At 38.8% G+C, this 20955-nt stretch overlaps 1 long non-coding RNA gene across 1 annotated transcript in view; it reads left to right on the top strand.

Moving 5' to 3' along the window:
* Positions 1 to 1621: 1621 nt before the first annotated feature.
* LOC116157226 (uncharacterized) overlaps positions 1622 to 20955 on the top strand; it is a 45528-nt gene continuing 26194 nt past the window's right edge. The window contains exon 1 of the long non-coding RNA XR_004141223.2: positions 1622 to 1653. This is a non-coding gene — a long non-coding RNA (uncharacterized LOC116157226). The remainder of the gene's footprint in view (positions 1654 to 20955) is intronic.

Below are 20955 nucleotides of genomic sequence, written 5' to 3'. Positions count from 1 at the left end.
GTGGTGTCTGTGTTAGACTCTTGACTTTGTTCATTGTACTGAGGTTACATGAGATGACTTCTTATTTTTAGGAAACACCAACTGAAGTATTTAGAGGTAAAGGGGCTTAATCTCTGCAATTTGCTCTTAAATTATTCAGAAAAAAAATTTGTACATGCTAATATTTAGAGAATTGTGTGTATGATAACCCTTTGTATTATTCTTGCAAACTTTTTACAAGTCTGACATTTTCAAAGGAAAAAAAATTACAAATTAGTACAAAGTTAATAAAACTGTCATTTCTTTCAGCTCACATAGTGCCAAATAATGAGAAACTCTCATTTTTTTAAATCAGAAAGTGAGTTGTTTCAGTCTCATGTACACTCAACTCCAGACACTAAAGAGGGAAATTAGAAACTTGTCTTTTCACATAGAAAACAAACTTGTGGTTACCAGAGGGAAAAAGGGGGTGGGGAGGGATAAATTGGGAGTTCAGGATTTGCAGATACTAACTACTATATGTAAAATAGACATAGGTCCTACTGTAGAGCACAGGGAACTAAATTCAATACCTTATAATAGCCTGTAATGGAAAAGAATATGAAAAGGAATATATTTATGTATAACTGAGTCACTATGTACACTAGAAATTAACACAGCATTGTAAACTGACTATACTTCAATAAAATTAAAAATGAAAAAAAAGAAAGAAAGAAAGAAAAGGAAACTATGTCTTTTCAGAGTAGCAACTTTGCACACTCAGCTGCAAATCAGCTTCCTTTCCTAGCTGGGCTTCACACTCTCTCTTCACTTCTTCCCGTTCTTTGTTCCTTCTTTCATTCAAAAAACTTTTCTGGGGCCCCATTTGCAGCCACACCACGTGAACTGCTGGGTTTTCAGAGGCGAGTTAGATTCAGCTCCCAGTCTAAGACACAGAGAATTCTAGAGGAGTAATGTCCATAGTAACGGAGACAATAACAGTGCAACAGTAGCAACAGCAATAGGAGAGAAAATGGTAACACGGACGACTTGGAGGAGGAGACTTGAGGAGGGACTGAAGGCATTGGGGGATAGTGGGTGTGCCCTTGTGAAGGGGCCTCCCAAGGCCAGGGTGTGGTGCAGAGCTAATGGCAAGGGGTGGGGCTACACGGGGGACAGGGGCGGGGTCAGACCCTGTTTCCCTGCTACAGAATTTGAACTCTATTTACTACTTAGCAGTAGGGAGCCACTAGGATCATGCTAAGATTTGTTTATTAGAAGGACCCTCTCTTTGTCATTTATTCATTTGTCTATTGACCACTTCCTCATTGAATGACTATTTTAGGTCGGTTGTTCTGCTGGTTTGAGGTACACATGACCGGAAAAAAAAAAAAAAAAAGGCATCGTTTCTGCTCTTACAGAGCATCTCCATTCTGCAGACTTCGTGGCTTTTTTTCTTTTCGTCTCTAACACTTGAATTTGAGCCACGTTTAGAGACCACTGTAAGTCTACCGAGTCTGCCCTGAATTTATTTGTGCCTGGAACTCCCGAGCCTGCCGTCCTTATTAAGCTAACAGAAGGAGAAAGTACTGGAAATAAACTACGGTGCAGCGTACGGCAAACTTCGTCTTTCCCTAGCCAACCCCAAAGCAGCTGATTTAAACTACACGCAAAGCTTTATGCCCATTCTAGCAGGTAATACTGAAATTATAGAATTTCCTAAAGCCCATCTTTTTAATCCATTTACTTAACAATATTCCTGTCATCTTAACATTTATATGATAAAATAATTGTATCATTTGTATCATTATGAAATGTAGTTAGCCACTATTTTCAATTTTTTTTTTGCAATATAGTATGATCGTTTATATTTCATGCTCAGTACACTAGGTTAAAAGCCTCTAGTTCTAAGTACTGTGATATTTTATTTCATGGTGTTTGAAAGCTATCTTGTATGGAATATAATTTTCTCAGGATAAATTCACATATTATCATGATTTTTTCAAGTATATTTTTATCGTAAGGGTCAACAAGAAGGAAATACTCCAGGCACTTAAGATTTTCCCAGGGTAAATAAGATGCCCTTCAACCAAAGCACCTACTGTGCATCCAACACTGGTTAGAAGCTCTCCCAGGACACTGAAGAGAGAGGAGTGGACAGGGAGGAGTGAGCAAAAAAAGGCACTGCTCCGGAAAAACGCATTGGGTAGTCAGAGAAATAGCAGGTTTCTCTAAGGGACACACCCATAGACTTTGGAGTCAAAATTTGAGTTCAAATCCTTAAGCTGCTACTTTCTAGCTACACAAGTTCAGGCAACTTAAACATGCTAAGTCTCAGTTTCCTCGTGTGTAAAATGCAGATAAACATGACACACGGGTGCCTTTTTACCTTCTTGGGTTCCCTCTTAGGCTCTCACACACGCCCCTCCTTAAAAGGGTTAGTGGTCCGCCTCCACGCATGCGTCCGTCCGTCGACGTGGAGCCGCCCCCGGCCCCTCACACCTCCTGATAGGATTGCTGTTCCCGGAGATAATAGCTCAGAGTCCTGCCAAACCCACCCACCCCACAATTCTTCAGGCCACGCTTAATTACTCTGAGGAGTGGGAAAGCGAGCATGACTTGACTTGAAGTGTAGGGGTATTTATAGATCTTGGAATGAACTAAATAAATTAGGATTTGGGGGCTTTTAATAATGAGAAGGTTTCAGCCACTATCTTCTTCCCCTTTCTTGTCCTACCTCCTGTACATTTCATCCAATGTAATTTTTTTAACGTTTTTTATTGAGTTACAGTCATTTTACAATGTTGTGTCAAATTCCAGTGTAGAGCACAATTTTTCAGTTATACATGAACATACATATATTCATTGTCACATTTTTTTCACTGTGAGCTACCACAAGATCTTGTATATATTTCCCTGTGCTATACAGTATAATCTTGTTTGTCTATTCTTCATATGCCTGTCAGTATCTACAAATTTTGAAATTCCAGTCTGTCCCTTCCCACCCACTGCCCCCTTGGCAACCACAAGTTTGTATTCTATGTCTATGAGTCTGTTTCTGTTCTGTATTTATGTTCTTTTTCTTTTTTTTTTTTTTAGATATGAGTGATCTCATATGGTATTTTTCTTTCTCTTTCTGGCTTACTTCACTTATAATGACATTCTCCAGGGACATCCATGTTGCTGCAAATGGCATTATGTTGTCATTTTTTTTTTATGGCTGAACAGTATTCCATTGTTATAAATATACCACATCTTCTTTATCCAGTCATCTGTTGATGGACATTTAGGCTGTTTCCATGTCTTGGCCATTGTAACTAGTGCTGCTATGAACACCATCCAATGTTATCTTTTTCATTTTTTTGTTCACTTATTTTTGTTCATTTATTCTTTGTATTTCTACTGCCACTACCTTTCACCAGGCCCCACTGCCTTCCTCCTTTCCTGGATCATTGGCAGAAGATGCCTCATCCAAGTCTGCCCTCGCAGTCTCTGCTCTATCCTACGCATGGCAGCTCAGACTATTCTGCTTAAGACTCAGCCAGTCTTGTGCTCCAAAATGCTTTACCATTTCAAGCTCTCTCCAACTGGAAATCAATTTACCTTTCTATTCCTTATACTTCAGCAAAAACAAACAGCTTGCTCACTTGTCCTTGGATCCATGTGTGATTCCATCCACGCTGTTTCCTCCACCTGCTAACATCTCCTCTCTCATTCTCACACCCACGCCAACTCAGCATGAACAGATCCAGCCTTCCCCAAGACTCACATCAAATACCACCTCCTCCCTGAGGTCTTTATCAATTTTCCCTAATTGGACATAATCTTAGCCCTTTTAAATCTCATATACTTCATTTTGAAGAATCTGCTCTTGAATAAAACCCTATTAAAATCCCACCATACTGCAAATCTCCAGGGGAACTGTCGCCTCTTCCCCTGGAAAATGGTGCATTTATGCAGGTTGAGGTCACCGCCCTATGAGTGTTCCCTGCAGGTCTTAATCAGCTTTGTATTTCCAAAGTGTCTAGCTTAATATCTTCATATTAACATTTATTCAATGAATAAATGACTTTTAATTAGAACATTTATTCATGTATTTATTCAATACATATTTATTGAGCACATACTACGTGTGAAGCATTGTCCTAAGGACTGGGATACACCTTTAAGCCAAACAGACCAAAATACCTGCCACAGGGAGATTAAACTTCAGTGCAGGAGAGGGATGAGGGACGGGACAGAGAATAAATAATAAAATAAGTAAGAAAAATGTGTAGCACTTTCAAAGGTGATAAGTGTTATGGAAAGGAAGTTGGGGTAGTTTAAGAAGCCCTGGAAGGGCCAGGTGGATGGTGGGGAGGGCTGCAATTTAAACAGGCTTGTCACAGCCAGCTCAGTGAGAAGACGGACCGAAAGGAGAGGAGGCAGTGGGTATTCAGCTACTGGAGGCAAAAACATCCCTGGCAGAGGGAACAGCCAGCGGAAAACCCTAAGCGGGGAGCATCTCAGGCATGTTTCAGGGCACAACAACAGCGCAGAGCCGCTGGCTGGGCTTAGAGAGGAATGTGGGCAGAGAAGGGAGATGGTGTAAGGACTTCAGCTTATCCTCTGAGACAGATCTAGAACCACGGCGGGGTTTTGAGTGCGATCTAGTCCTGTCTTACCATATTTTATTCTCATTTCTTTTTCACCTTTTGTGCATAAAGATTTTGGCCTAAGAGATTTGGTTCCAACAGGGTCCAGCTATTATAAGCACATGCCATCAGAGGACTCCAGTGGGTAGGAAAGAACCCTTTATCCTCCAGCTGGCTGGTTCAGGGACAACAGAGATGAAAGGTTGTGGAGAAGGAAACCCACGGACCTTACTGCAGTCTGGCCTCTCGTAACTGGCGCAGTTCATGGGCTGTTCCTTTCTCTCCAGTCCACATACACTAACCAGAAGCCTCTGGTCTTTCTGAAACTTCACTAAGAAATTTCAGGTATATTCTAGCAACTGCTGTCAGGTAGCTTCTGTGAAAAAATTAGGTTTCTGTCTTATATTGTTAAAGCATATATCACAGTACTAGTTATGTTACTACTAGTATTCCATGAAATTGTCAAATTAGCCATTGGTTCTCAAATTCAGTTTTAGAAACACCACTTTCATTTGGCTTCACTAGCAAACAGGGAAATTTTAAACTGAGCCAATTGGAATTTTCTTCCTCTCCTATCACACCCTCTTGTGTAAGGACTAGTGAGCAGTGAATTGACTAGAGATTTGTCATCAATAAGAAAAAGCTGAGAAGGAGTGACAGCGCCTCATCCACTGGTGCCCAGGTAGCAGATGGTGGGGGCAGGGCTCTCTCTTGCCAAGGGTCACAAGTCATTCCGGAGGCTCAGAGGAAAGAGTCCTGTTGAGGTTCCCCCATGAAGAGCCCAGAGTGTCCTGGCATCTTGCTCATCTCAGTTTTGTGCTTATGTGGCCTTGATCTAGTGTCTTATGGGGATGAAATGCTGAGAGCTAATTCGGGACTGGTGTCTCCCTTCCCATTCTAGTCAAAGTGGCCATGGTCACTAGTGACTTGTGGATTCAGGCCTCTAAATTAGAGAAGAAATGTTTAATTCTAATTCAGACTTTACTCCATCACAGAAAAGAAATCAGTTGCATGTGGCCCAGGTTGTCAGACAACTGGCATCTGTGTACTCTCGGTACCCAGCCGCTCTGCTCCTCCCCTTCTTTGCTGTGTGACCTTGGGAAAGCCATTTAGCCTCCCTGAGCTTATTTCCACAGCTGTCACTTGGGGATGACACAACCTATTTTGTAATATTGTCAGAGTTTTCGTAACAGTCTTTTATTGAGCACCTGGTGAATGGTAACTCTTTAATAAACGCCAATTTATAATCATAAGTAGTTCCATTGTTATACAAACACAACTTCTTCTAGTCATGTATTTTAGTAGCTTGCTTTTAACCCATATGAGAGATTAATGCCTTTTTTTCAGTTTTAAACATAAGTGTCACTAATTGAGTCTATGTACCTTTTAAAAATACTTGATTTTCAAGGTATTTCTTCCACTGGGCTGATAACAATGAAGTAGAAATTGCTGTTTGTTTAGCTATAAAGAATATTTCCAGAGGGAGGGTTGTAAAATATCAAAATGGGCAGAAAGGATTAGGGAGTGAATTTTAAAGTCCTTTCCCCTCAACAAAGATGTTCTAAGAAAGATACGTTTTGCGCAGTGAGGGTTTTCATTCTTTCCTATACAGATATTTTGTGATCTCTGTTACATGCCAGGCTCTGAGAGTAACAAATTACTGGGCTGCAGCTCCTGCCCTGGAAGTTTTCAGCCTGGTGGATGCACACTTTATATGGAATTATATTACAATAGGATGAGTTCCAGCAGAGTGTGGCCATACCTGAGGGCAGAAGGATGAATTTGATGATTTCTTGTAGCCGATTCCAGCTGAATGATTCTGGGATAAGAAATAAGGGGTCAGGATATTGTGATTTTTGGAGGCTATTCCCTATTAAAACAGGACCCGGCTCCATGTGCTGATGAGGGGAAGGATAATCAGGATAAAACAATTGCTAAGCACATCCATTTTTACAAGTGGCTAGTGGTACCAGTATTTCCATTTTTCAGTGGATTCTTACTCCTTAATGGTAATGAAAAATGTTCCATAGGCTATTTTTTTCATAGGCTATTTTCATAGGCTATTTTTTCATAGGCTATTTTTTTCCTACTATTGAAATTATGACCATTAATTCCCATCTGTGTACATGAAAGGCTCACAGGCAGGTAACCTAGAAAAGCAACTCTGATATTTGCATGTCCTGCCTGTTGGAAATAAGGGTTCGGGATACTATGTAGACTGAATCTAAGGGACTTAAAGCAAAAGGGGATTTGGGAAGCCACCGCCAAAGCGGGCTCTGCTATGGGGCCAAGTCTTTCATGTCCTGCCATAACTGGAGTTGTTCTCTAGCTGTTTAACTTGTGATTATTTCTTCCTGTTGCCTTTCCTTTGAAAACTAATTGTAGATGTGAAATGGCCACGTTTAAATAATTCATTAAAAAGAAATAATAAATCCAGAGGACAGTGGCTAAGGTATCGAGAAACCTGGTTAAGTACAAAGAAGGGGTCAAGTCTGTTGTAGTTTCCTGAGAGCGTTCCTGACTCTGGAGTGCTTAATTAGGCTTGTCTGCCTGTTTGGCCCTGGGTTGGTTTTGTTCTTTCAAGAGAGCTGTTGACCTGATCCTGCAGTAGAACACACTGAGCACTAGCTTCTCACGGTTCGTGAAAACATTTGTAAACGCTGCTATTTTGGCATTGGAAAAAAAAATATGAGGGAAGCTCATATATTTATAATTGTATTTTTTAATGTTGTAAGATAGCCTTTTAGCTCTACCAATTATGCAAACCAGTTAGACAATGTTGTTAAATGCAGGCAACTCAATGCCCAGAAGATCCTTTACTAGAAAAACAAGAGCTTCTGCAAGTTTTGAGGGTTTTTCCAACCAGACAATTAATTGAACTAACTCAGTGATGCTTTTGGAAGGTTTGTAGCTCCTAGAATTATTACTATGCTTAGAGAGGCATTTTAAATGTTACATGCTTAAAACTTTTAGATCAATTAATTTGTGATAGAAGACTATCTCTAGGTCTAAGATTACTTTTTTTGTGTTGATATATCATTTTCAGCAATAAGCTTTTTTTTTTTTTTTTTTTTTTTGGTAGTAAGTCACACCCTGGAGAAATTGCTGCATATTGGCTAGACGTTCATCCTCATACTGGGAAGAAATTTCCACCAATTTCTTTGTTGCCCGTCTCCAGTGTGCATGGACAGTTAGAATAATAGGAAAAAAGTGACTCAACCGCACTGTAAGGTGATGAATTCAGTTTCTATATTCTAGTAAGTTTTCTAAACACTCCAAGATCTTAGAGCCAAAAGCTATTCAAATAGATACTGCTTCCACTAGGCCAATTTCAGTTTTTTCATTTGTTTGTTTTAAACACTGTAGTGCTTCCTCTTTCGCCTGGAATCAAATATGTTTCTCTCTAAAGTTCTGTTATTGAAAAAGTGGTCTTCAAAGTTGACATTCAGATATATCCATCTGGCTCCTTAAATACTATCATGTCTCTTTTGTTTTCCCAAGTCTCCAATGAGGAGATGTTTGTCACTTAATTGCTGCTGAGGATCACAGATGATGGTTCATAGGTTTAGGCAAATGGTGGGCAGTGCTTTGTTAAGCAATGGAAGAGCGCGCTGGTACTTGATAATTTCCCTGTGGAGCCCAACTGGCCCTTAACGGCACCTGCCGGACAGCGTCAGGGAGCCTCGTCTCAACACCAGAGCTCCTTCTTGTTAATTAACCTGTGTGCACTTGTTACAAATGAAACCTATTTGCTTCCAGCTAATATATTTGCTGCTACTTTAAATATTCATTTATTATTATGCTTGTTAAGTGAAGGGTGGAGAAGGAGGGTTTGGACGGCTTCCATCAGTATGCACTGAGCTTTAAGAGATCAGCAAATCGACTCATATGTCAATTGTGTTGCTGTGTGCTCACTGGGCCCCCAAATCTGCTTAAGAAATATGAGTTTCTCTCAACCATGAAAACAAGATAGGGGGCAATTGAGAAGCAAGGCACCCATGACAGTAATCAGTGAATTTTCATTACAGGAGAATTTTCCTAAATGTTAAATGCAATTTGTGTGAAGACTGATTTCATTTTACCTCGTGACTATTTTGTGTCCAGGTAGACAAAACACTGGACACATGCAAGTAGATGTGTCTTAATTTTCCCAAATGAAATTTTTAAACAAAATTAAGAGGAATTTGCTTAATTACTTTTCAGCAGAAGTAATTTGAGGATCATAAGGAAATTAAGACAAAGATGCCACAATATATGGGATTATAGTCATTGAAAAAGCAGTAGGAACAATAAACATGCATTTATTTAGCATATTTTATATGAAACCTAGAATAAAATAGTTATTCTTATAGAGGCTGCCAAAATGATCACTCAGAATATTACTTTCTTAAAATTGTGGCAATCTGTAGTTGGTCCTAGGTATTTGTTACTTCTCCAAACTCATGTTGAAAAATTTCCTAAAATACATTTTTCTCCGAGTGAGAATAACCTACTTGACAAATGATTAAAAAAAAAATTTACGCTAATGTAAAGAAGGACTTATAATTTTTATTTGAATGAAATACGGGAGTGATACAGTTTTAAAATTTGCCCTTCAGAATATTTTCGTTTTTCTTGCATCAAAAATCATGCTTATATGACTTCAATTAGGTTCGCTTAACTGCATACACTGTTCAAAACACACTTAATTATTGATGGAAGCAACATACCCACAGCCACCAATCAATTACTTTGATTCTTCTGTTTTAAAATTGGTCCAATAATGCATTTTAGAATAGGTCAATACTGTCTGCTACATAGAATAATATGTCTAATTTGTTTCTATTCATCATGATCATGTAGCTAAGAACAATATACTTAAAATTTCAAGTTGTCAGTGGGAAGCTTGATATGTGAAATTGATGAAAGAATTTCTAAAATAGCTACTTGGGCATGTTTTTTAAAGAGATAACACATCCCTGCATCCTGTTTTTCCCATGAACATGTGATACTTTGGATGTTCTGCTCATTTGCATTAACCGGACTGACTTCCTCACCTGCACACCCATGTTCTCTACTTACTGACTCAAAAGAGGCCATTTCTCTGGGCCCAGATGCAACACAATTTCTCGCTACCCCCTACAGCACCATTCAGAAAAATCAGAGGAGAGCATGCTTTTGACTCTTGCCTTACCAGATCACTTTTCTTCTGAGTGTGAGTTCTTCATTAACAGCACCAGCAAATATTTATGAGTATCTCTATGTGAAAAGTGCTGTGGAGATGAAACCAGAAGGACTTGTAAGGGCACCACTGTCATCATACTGGTTTAACTGCTTTCACCAACTAGGACAGTTACCAGACAGGGGATCCAGGGAAACACAGCAGTCATCCGCCTGCTAGTGTCCTTGGTGTACTTCACCCATTAAAAAATGTACATTTGTCCTGTCACATACTGAGGAAGAAAACAGAGCTGGGACCCAGGACATCTCCGTGTGGCCCTTGTGAAAGTAACAAGCATCCTTGTGCCTGAATTTAGCCTTCTATTCCTTCTTCCTTGGCAGAGCTGAGATCCAAGGAAGAAACCCAACAGGCTGTTCTCACATGAGTTCTGGTGTGTGCTGGACTCACGTGGAGATGCTCTAACTTTTAGGACACTAGGGCTGCGTTGATTGTGCTATAATCTGTATGAAATAACTCATCCTCGTGACATTAAGTGAGTATTTGGAAAAAGTTGTTTCATCCTGGGGGTCTGCTTTCATACTCGGAAAGGACTTCAAAGTGCATTTCCCTGGACTCCTATATCACCTGCTGTCCATCATTCTGATTAACCACACATATACTGTCTTCAACCGCTATGCACTATTGCAGTTATTTATTTACAGAATAAATGCTGTAAATATATTATTTATCCACATATCTGGTCACTTTTTAATTGAAAAAACTCTATAAATCCAGCACTCATATATAAACCAAGTGATCACATATTATTAATAAGAAAATTATAACAAAAGTCTCCACACTTTTCATTAAAATTCTTGTTACTAATGTAAGCCTATGTGGGCATGCACGTTTATTAGATTTGTTTGGGTAGATACATATAGCTTCTAATTGTTAAAAATAGGCAAGAGCTAAAATTCTCCCCCCAAATCTTGCTACTTAATGGTATGTTACAATAAAAGCAAGCCTGAGAATTAATTCTGTAACACATATACATGTAATCCCATAGAAATATTTTTCAGTAAACAAGGACCAAAAAAGACAGACCATCTGCTCTGTAAAAAACATTCTTATATAACTTACTATGTGAAGAAATTGACACAACATTGTAAACTGACTATACTTCAATAAAAACATATATTAATAATAATAATGATTTATTATGTGAATAAATGTGTGCCAATTCAAGCAGCACATATGGTGTCTTTTACAATGAAACAGACAGAATGTGCGACCAGAATCTGGTGGGTGAGAGCTCCCCGTGGATGGTGGTGGTGATGAAGGAAACCACCGCAAGAAGCTAACCTTGAGCCAGACCTCCAAGAAAAGGTCTTCAATGGATAGAGTGGGACGAAGGGCACTGTAAGTGGAAAACAACCAGCCAAGGTTCCGAGGTGGAAGCACCATACGTAGACAGTCTCACGTGTTTGTGGAATCACACTTTTCCTAATTCCAGCCATCAAAGTTGGAACAACATTTTGAAAATGAGGAACATTATCATCAAATTATAGGTGTCTTAGCAGCCGTACCACCAGAATTAATCTATTCTAATAGGCCAAGCAGGAATAAGGATGGTGGATTTTCCATTTTTTATAGGCAACCTGACTTTCGGTTAGAACATTTTACAACCTTTCCTCTAAAACACGAAAGGCTGGGAAAACACTCCCCGCAATCCCCCAGCAGTGCGGCGTGCTGCAGTGTGCTGAAGTGCCACGGAGGCAGCAGCCTCTCCCCGTGGTCCCCAGTTCACTCATTCATTCATTCATTCAGTCCACCAGTAATCTGGATAAGAGCTATGACCACTTTTAAGGGTGGGTAGAGTCCTGGCTTATTTTGACAATTTCTAAAAGGCAGGCTTGCCTAGGACTCGCAAACTAATTTTCACATGGGGTTCCAGTGTGTGAAGTAGCAGGTCAGCAGGGTGACTCCATCGGTGTACGTGATCTCCTCACGTTTTGCAAGGGCATCTGGAGAACAAACAGTTGTTCCCTTGTCTGCACCATAAAAAAAAAAAACCTGAATGTCCAGACTTTGAGGTACTTTGCTAGGATGAATAAATGCGCAGCTCTGCCTTGGACAGTCCCAGTTTTGCCAGTTTTAGGTGTGTGATTATTAATAGCACCTGATTCCCTGCTTTAACATATCCCACTGACACAATAAATTATATGGTCACTTTAATACCATCTGACTTCAGCCCTGAGTAATAGGCCTCTAAGGCCATCAACAATTGAGGAAAGAAGGCTTCTGACAGGTTAAAAGACTTCTAACCAAGGAGAACTGCTGGAGGGTTATCCTGAGCTAGTTATGTGATACTAAAAAAAAAAAAAAAAAAAAAAAAAAAAACTAGTCAGTTTGGTGAACAGAGCCAGACAGGGGATAAGTCAGGGAGACAGATCACCAGGGCTGGGGATCGAGGGCCCAGACTCAAGCCAGGCAGCCAGGTTGACATCCCAGAACTGCCTGCTTCCTACCCCGGTGAACACACCCTCACTGGCCTCAGTCTCCTCACCTGGAGAGTGGGGATGAGAAGAGCAGCTCTCTCCTAGGGTTCCAGTGGGGATTGCATTAATTAACGTATTAAGTGCCCAGAACAGTGGCTGACACACTGTCAGTCATGTGATAAAGGTTTGCTGTCACTACCACTCATTCAAAAAGACAGGCATGAGGGTGCAGACATCTATTCCAGGTGCTGATTTCATTTCCTTTGATATATGCCCAGAAGCAGGATTGCTGGATATATGGTGGTTCTATTTCTAATTTTTTGAGGTGTCTCCTTATCGTTTTCCATAATCTACATTCCCCTCACCAACAGTGCACAAGGGTTCCCTTTTCTTCACATCCGCACCAATGTTTATCGCTTATCTTCTTGATAACAGCCATTCTAACAGACGCCAGATGGTAGCTCACCGTGGTTTTTATTTGCATTTCCCTGATAATTAGTGATCATCATATGCCTGTTAGCCATTTATATCTTCTTTCAAGAAATGTCTCTTCAGGTCCTTTCCTCTTTTTCAAAAGCAAGTTATTTGGGTTTTTGCTACTGAGCTGTATGTTCAGTGCAGCATTGTTCACAACAGTCAAGACATGGAAACAACCTAAATGTCCAACAACAGATGAACAGAAAAAATGCTATTTACACACAAGGGAGTATTATTCAGCCCTTAAAAAGGAGATCCTGTCATTTGCAATGACAGGGTTAAACCTGAAGGGTATTGTGCTAAGTGAAATAAGCCAGGCCAGAAAGACAAATACTGCATGATCTTACTTATAAGTGGAAATGTAAAATAGTCAAACTCATAGAAGCAGAGTTTGGGAGAACTCTAAGGGGAGGGAGAAATGAGGAGATGGTGATCAAAGGACACAAAGTTTCAGTCATGCAGATGAACAAGTTCTGGAGATCTAGTGTACAGCATGGCGACTACAGTTAACACCACTGCACTGTATACTTAAAATTTTATTAGGAGGATAGATCTTATGTGTTCTCACCACAGTGAAGAAAGAAAGAGAGAGAAAGAGAAAGAAAGAATGGTAATTATGTGAGGTGATGGAGAAGTTAGTTGGCTTGGTTGTGGTGATTAGTTCACAGTGGGTACATATACGAAAACACCAAGTTATACAACTTGCATATATAGAAATGTCAATTATATCCCCAAAAAGCTAAAAAAAGAAAGGTAGGTAAGCATGGATGGGTTAACAGTTCTTGTACAGACACAGCCTTGATTAAACGATGTCAGTGGACCATATGGCAGATTTAATAGCTGATGAAAACAATGGTGTGTTGCTATCAGCCTTTAAGTAAGATATTCAGGATATATATTAAAAACCAAAATTTTTATTTGCAGTAACACTTTGAGGTTGTGTGAAGTGAAAACTATCTCATTTTACCTCAGTGACAACTATAGAAATGTTACTGTGCTCCATTTTATTGCTCTCAAGATATAAAGGATTCTGGTATCTTAACACATTACAGCATCTTAAAATTTTTTATCTTCTAATATTAAAATATTCTACATTCTCATTGAATATAAACTCCATTTATATCTCCCCAGCTCTGTGTAAAAGGTATCATACATATTTTTGATTTGGATGTGCCACTAAACCAGAGAAATTTCATTGTATACATTAGAGGCAGTATGCATTTACCTTGGAAAAGAATCACTGAGGTTAACAGGATAAATTAAATTGATAATACTTGACTGTTGGCTATTGAACTGGGGATTAAGATATCAGACAGTTCCCCAAAGTAAATACCTTGATAGAATGATCACAATGGAATTTAGAAATTAAATATAAAAGACTATGTTAATGTGGTATAAGTGGGAACATGAGAAAATATCAAAGTTGAAGTTTTTGTTGGAAGATGTATTTGAAATGATCTCTTATGCATATGCAACTTTTTAATACATACTCTCTAAGGTACATTTACATTCACATTTAGAAGTCTAATTAGTAATAAAAAGGGAAGAGTTTGTAATGATAGCACCCTGCTCTTAGGGTCCCTATTATAGATTCTGGAAAAAAAAAATTCATTAATATCTTAATATACATAATGTCAATTTTTTGTACTTACATACTGCAGCCCAAACGCTTTTCTTCCTTCCTTCCTTCTTTCCTTCCCTTCCTTCCTTTCTTCCTTCCTTTCTTTCTCTCTTTCTTTCTCTCACTTTCTTTTTTTTTTTTTTTAACATTTAATCTGTATTTTTGAAGCTGGGAATCTTGTTTCTTTCAAAGTCAGACTTGGACATTTTCCGTCTGCAAAACAAAAGATTTGAAAAAGAAGTAGCCATACCACTTTGAAATGTGTGCTTCTTCTAATGTGTGCTGTTTCTTGGAAAGGCTAACAGGCATTTGGAGAGTGAGCCATCAAAAAGCATCACTTCTAAGGCTTTCCTTTTAGGCTGTTACTGGTAGAATGCCTCTTAACCCTTGAGGCAACTCAACAATTGAGTTAAGGAGATTTCCGTGTATCGGTTTTGCCTGTCATATGGTTGACTTAACTTCAGGATATACTTTGCAGCTGAAGGTTCATTTCCCTCAATTTGTTAAGTGGCTAATTATAAAGGTTCACAAAAGAATTGACACGAGGCAAAGAGAGGGGCCTGGCTTCTCTCAGCAGCCCCAAGAGGCCTGTACAAGTGTCATTTGTGAAAACAGAGCACAAATTAAACAATGGCCATAATAAGCTGCCGTAGCTGGGGTATAATGACACGGAAATCCTGATGTGGAGGGGAAGCAGACACTAAGCTGTTGGGACTTTTGTTTATTTTTTTACATTGACAATCAAGTCCTAATATAAGTCATTGTATTTAAACCTGAGTTGACTATAACAAGCTAAATAAAAAGACAATTTATTTTGTACTGGCAGTTAGGAGTTACGGTTTTATTTCCTCTCTCTCATAGATTGAAAATACTTTTGAATCCCAATTAAAAAATTGGTCTGATTTCTTAAATGAACAGACATTTTAAATAAGTTATTAGAAATAATGACCGGAAATAGAAGTGTGAGATGAAACATCTGTATTAAGAAACAAATATTTTCTGTCAAATAACAACCAGCATTCCTACTTACAGCATGTAAATTCAGTACCATGAATTTTAAATACCACCAGCCTTTTTAATGTTTGAAAAAGCATAAATGACAAAGAAAACTCCCTTTACTTGGGAGTCTGCTAGCTAATGAAACAGAATGGAAAGTGCTGTATTGTTCCCACCTTTCATCAAAGCATCCCTGTGCATAGCATTCGCATCATTATGTAAGACATTTGCAAATATGTATAATGCTTTTGCCTGTGGGAAAACTCTTGCTCTAATGTATTCCTGAAAGATGAATGAACAATTCTTTAGGTATGATAAAAAGATTCAGAGGGTTGGATAGAGCCATAATATTAAAGCCACAGGCTCATCACTTAAATTTTTTTTTAAATGTCAACTGCTAACACTGCAGGTCTGTGTTTTACTTAAAGAAAAATTTTTTTCCTCTGCAAACTCACCATTTCTTTTCCATTTCCTTTTCTGATTCAAGATCAGCAACCCCTTATTGGCTGGAGGCTGCCTGCTTTGATATTTCGGCAGGGATCTTGTGAAGTTAGAATATTCTTTGCCTTCAGCTCTGTGATCTGGATTTTTGCCTGATGTCTAGATTTTCAGTAGCCTCTGCAACAACTGCTGAAACTTGGACATCAGCAGATACAGCCAGCCATTGCATTATCAGTTGAATTTAGTAATCAGACCATGAGCTGGTTTTTAGAGCTATGTGGGTTCTACTGAGACTGAAATTGTAAAAATGTGAGGAGAGTTTCCATCACATTTTTCAAAATACAGAAAGCAGGTGCAGGGGTAGCAATGGATTTAACAGAGTAGAAGAAATTAGAACATAAATCCGGGCAGAGGTGGAGCAAAACACAGGTGAGCCAGTTTGCCCCATGAACCTCTGAGAGCTTCCACACCTGGAGATATCAGATATCTGACAATGCAAAGCCAAAAAGATATGGTTGGGCTGAAAGACTATGTACAGTCCTTGAAACTCCTAAGAAAATGAGGGTTTCCAGATTCAGGTACCACAGGCAGAAAAGTGATCAGGCTCAAGATGCGGAGCTGGTAACAGACTGAACTGATTAAGAGAAAGCAGGTTCGTAGGGTGCTTGCCAACAGTTTGGAGAGCAGGAAATTTGAAGGAATCCTCTCTGGGGAGACTGAACTGACTTTTAGAGATCTTCTGATGAAAAGGTCACCCTGCTTCCTGATAACCCCACAGTGAGGTCCTTCAGTGGAGAAGTCCCATCCACATGTATGATGCCTCAGATTGTCTTTTTAGTGCCTCATTCAGAAGCATTTATAGCAGCAAGGGATCACCAGGTATTTGAGTACAGCCTCCAATCTGAAAAAGAATATAAAATAATCACACAAACAAAGGAATTCAGAGCAGACAGACAATGCAGAGTACAGAAGAGACTTTAAAAAATAATCATATCCTTAGGGAGTCAAGAAAAGAGACTGTTCATAAAACAAGAACAGGATGCTGTGAAAAAGAACAATCAGAAAGAAGAAAGAGCTATTATAAATTAAGAATAGGATAGCCAAAATTACAATTTAATAGAAAGGTTGATAAAGACAAGAAAAGTTGCTAGAAAATACATCAAAAAGACAAAGAAATAGAAAATGGAAGAATGAAAAAGAAGTTGAGAAGATAAAATGTTTTATTAATGAAAGGTCTAGAGAGAATAGGAAGAATTGAGAAAAAAATCTAAAAATAACACAAGAAGAACATTCAGAACTGAAGGTATTTGTCTCCAGGTTATAAGGATATTGTAAGTACCCAGCCCAATAAGTGGAAAAAAAAAAAAAAAAAAAGACCAAATCAAGACACACCACCATGAATTTTCACACCATCAAGGATAAAGAAAAATCTTGAATACTTCAATAAAGAAAGAAAGGAAAGAAAAAAGAGAAGGATTCAGAAAAATTCAAAAGACAATGCAATAGATCACATGTATGAAGAGCACAGAATCAAAATGACATCAGATTTCTCAAAGCAACGTAGGAAAACAGAAGTGAAAAATTTCTTTCAGAATTCTAAGGCAAAATGACTTTAAACCAAAAATTTTATATTATCATCATTCTCAATGTAATCTGAGAGTAGAATAAATATATATTTAGACATATCAGGACTCCAAAAATTTTACCTATGATCATTCTTTTTTTAGGAGCCTACTGCAGGTTACAACTCAGCCCTATTGTTTTAATAATTATTAGTAACACCACTTTTTTCCTCAAAGAAGTTCTAGTTATTTTTAAAGGTGGATATCTAATTTCATATTTTATTACATTCAAAATTCTTAACCAAATTTCTCTAGTTTGATTCAATGCCAAAAACATGACAAAACCAGTGGCTCCATTTAGATACAACCTGAAAAATGGATCAGAAAGTATTCATGATTATCTTGAAACTGTGAAATAATTTTGCTATGAGTAAACCTCTCATTAGCAGATGCAACTTCCCTCCAAGTTAGTAATTAAACAAACAAAAAAGAATATATAAAAATAAGCTTTCAACAACCATAAACATCATTCAAATGTTTTACCCATTTTTGTTGCCCATATATATCAATAGAAAATGTGTACCCAAAGGTTACTTTCATAAGAGAAGGCATCTATAGATGCTAATCATGAAATGCTAATATATGAATTTCAATGATGTAACCTTCAAGTTCTTCAGATTTAGTATCTCTTGCCTTTGTAGCAGTTAAAACATGGAGTTATTTATCTGGAGCCTAAAAAATGAAAATTTCTAAAGGGTACACACTTTTTAAAGATGGTCTAAACATGAAAATTAAGTAGCTCAGAGATGTAATACACACACCCATACCAGGCACCATGCTAAGTGTTCGCCATGCACTTGGAGAGATGGTTACATTCGTGGGCTGCAGAAGGTCTGACTGGCTTTACTTAACTGTGGGACCTTGGAGAAACTGCCAAATACCCTTCTTTGCTTTAGTTTCCTTGCCTGTAAAATATCTCACAATTTGGTGTGCTTTGGGTCAACGCATGTTTGCCAGTCTCTGTTTTGTTATATGGGTGTTCCCTCAAGTTCTTGTAACAAAGTTGGTAGATTAGATCTCTTTGCCCCAGATGCTGAGGAAGCTGTACCATCCAGTTTAAAATACGAGTGCTTGTTGTTCCATCATCCAACAAAAATGAATATAGACGGAAAGATACCGTGCCCATGTGAGTGTCAGCCACAGTTTCCCGCCCTTCTCCACCTGAGGGTACGAACAAGGACGCTATAAACAATTTATCAGTGACTTCACTAGGCTGCTCAGAGAAGCCATGGATTCCAGATCCTTTGCTTGTGGATAGAGTTACATACACCAACCAAGGAGCTAAGAAGCGAGGATATATGAGAAAGAGAAATAACTTTCCTGGCTCGTTACAATTATAGTTGGTGCCTGTTGTTCCAAAGCTATGACAAGAGGATACATGGTCCAAGACAAGACTGACTTACATAACCAAATAATGGGTTCATGTTGGCAAGTTCTTTTATAAAGATGAAATGATAACTCCTTTTCTAAATACTTACCAACACTGTAAAAATGTATGGCTGTGAGATCCTTTAAGCATTATCGTGTTGACATGTATTTTAAGATTTGAGGATAAAAATATATGGCTTGTTGTTTTCTTTTTTTCTTTCTTTCTTTTTATATGAAAGCAAGTGATGATTAAAGAATTGAAGTTTTCTGGTGAATGAAACAGCCAGACCACTTTTCATGACAAAGTTGGTAATTAGAAGGCCAATTTAATGGTGAATCAGGCAGAAATATTCAAACCATGACAAATGACTTTAATAATGCAGCTTGCAATGCTTGAACAGAAATAAATTTCACTTCCTCAAACTCTCGCCTTTTTCTGCCTGCCTGGAAGATAGAACTGTCCAGGAGGTATTTTGTGCCCTTTATTCAGTAAAGCTTTTACTAGATTTTAAGCGACCAAATAGCTTGCAAATGCAAAACATCATTCAACTTCTTACGATTTTTTTTTTTCCTCAAGGTAGACCGTGCTCAGAATTCTGAGTACGTCAAGATATATTTTTCTTCTGTTTTGCTTAGCCCTGCAATAGTGTTTTATTGTTGCCACTCTGACTTGAGGTATTAAACGGAGCTACACTGGCCTCAAAATTGAAAGCTAATTTTGGTGTTTGTCATAAGTTTGTTAAGACCACATGCATTCCACAGTTTGAAAAATTTCATTATTCTGTCCATGCTGGGGCTTCGTAATTGGATAGTAAGGATGTTCAAAGACTAATTTAGTGAATTGCACAATATTTTAAATGGAATTATGCAGGTTTATGGGTCCTTAGGGGATTCAGCTAGGAGCCTCTCGAGAAAATCTGTTTATCAGTAAATGATATTAGCAGCTTTCACCTAGCTTTTGTCTTCATTAAATTGCTGCTCTCCCAACTGAGGGTCACATCTGAGGCCGGCTTTGATAATTTGTCATTATTGTCTTGTTTATTGGAGCATAAAGTTGATACAGGCTGGGCTGTGCTGTTTATACACAATGTGCAAAGAAGTTTCTATTAACAATTCCACTGGTGCTAAATCATAGTGGACTTTTTCAGGATTCAAGAAAGGGGATCATTTGTAGCATTCTAATTTCCTCTAAAACTCTCTGAGTACATGCCATGCCCCCTTCTCTAATATGTATAACACATAATGGTGTTGCTTGAACCAATTCTCTGAAGACTTTAAAAAAAAAATCCATTTTTATCTTTAAAATAAGGTTGAACGTTGAAATTCTTTCCATAGTATTGGTCTGTCGGATAAAACCAAATCCATGCCACAGAGCTCCCCTAAAGTATGACATTCGCATATAATGGTCATTAACTATTTATCTTAGGAGACTTGGGGTTACAGTTGAGATATTAAAATTATGAAGAAACATACTATTTATTGTACCACAATCAAGCGTACTTTTCATTGCACCTCCGTGGTCTGAGTCCAGCAACAGGAGGGGAATTCCTTGTCCGTGGCTTGTTTCAAAGGATCACTGAGCATGTTTAAGATCCTTTGGTTTCTGGTTGTGCTTTACGTGAGGATTGCCACAAGGTGTTTTCCTCCCAGTGATGATATAGGATCTAGAACTGGGAAAGAGGACAAGCAGACTCTATTTCCAATCAGGTCGCTAATTCCAAGAATTTTTTTCCAGGGCAGTATGCATGGCTCATGCCTGCTCTTCCTTCTTCTTAGTAGAATCATTCAATGGACCCTGATCTTCCTTCCATACAGGGTTTGGGGTTTGTTCTGCTCGCTGGTGGATTCAGACATATCTCTCCCTTTCTACCTCCATCTTCCACTCTTCTGTCTTCCATTCTCACTCATGCCCCCAGGACCAATACTATTTATTTCTCCTCGAGAGACTGGGCCTGGTAGGAAGGAGATCGGAAGTTCAGCAGCTGACACACACCGTCCTTGTGTGGAAGAACCTGGGAGAGAAGAACTCCCAGTCCCCTGCAACACGAAGGGTGACTTCTCCTTCGGAGTCGCCTGGGAGAGTAGGGGCTCCGCAGAGGCTTTCCCCTGCACCTCCCACACTCCCACATCCTGCGCATCCCTGGCTTTGCTCTCCCTGGGAGGGAGGCTGAGAAGGACCAGTGCTCGCCTGGGCACCTCA

This window comes from Camelus dromedarius, chromosome 13 (assembly GCF_036321535.1).
Source record: "Camelus dromedarius isolate mCamDro1 chromosome 13, mCamDro1.pat, whole genome shotgun sequence".
Classification (NCBI taxonomy): domain Eukaryota; kingdom Metazoa; phylum Chordata; class Mammalia; order Artiodactyla; family Camelidae; genus Camelus; species Camelus dromedarius.
This window is presented reverse-complemented; position numbering and strand designations above follow the sequence as displayed.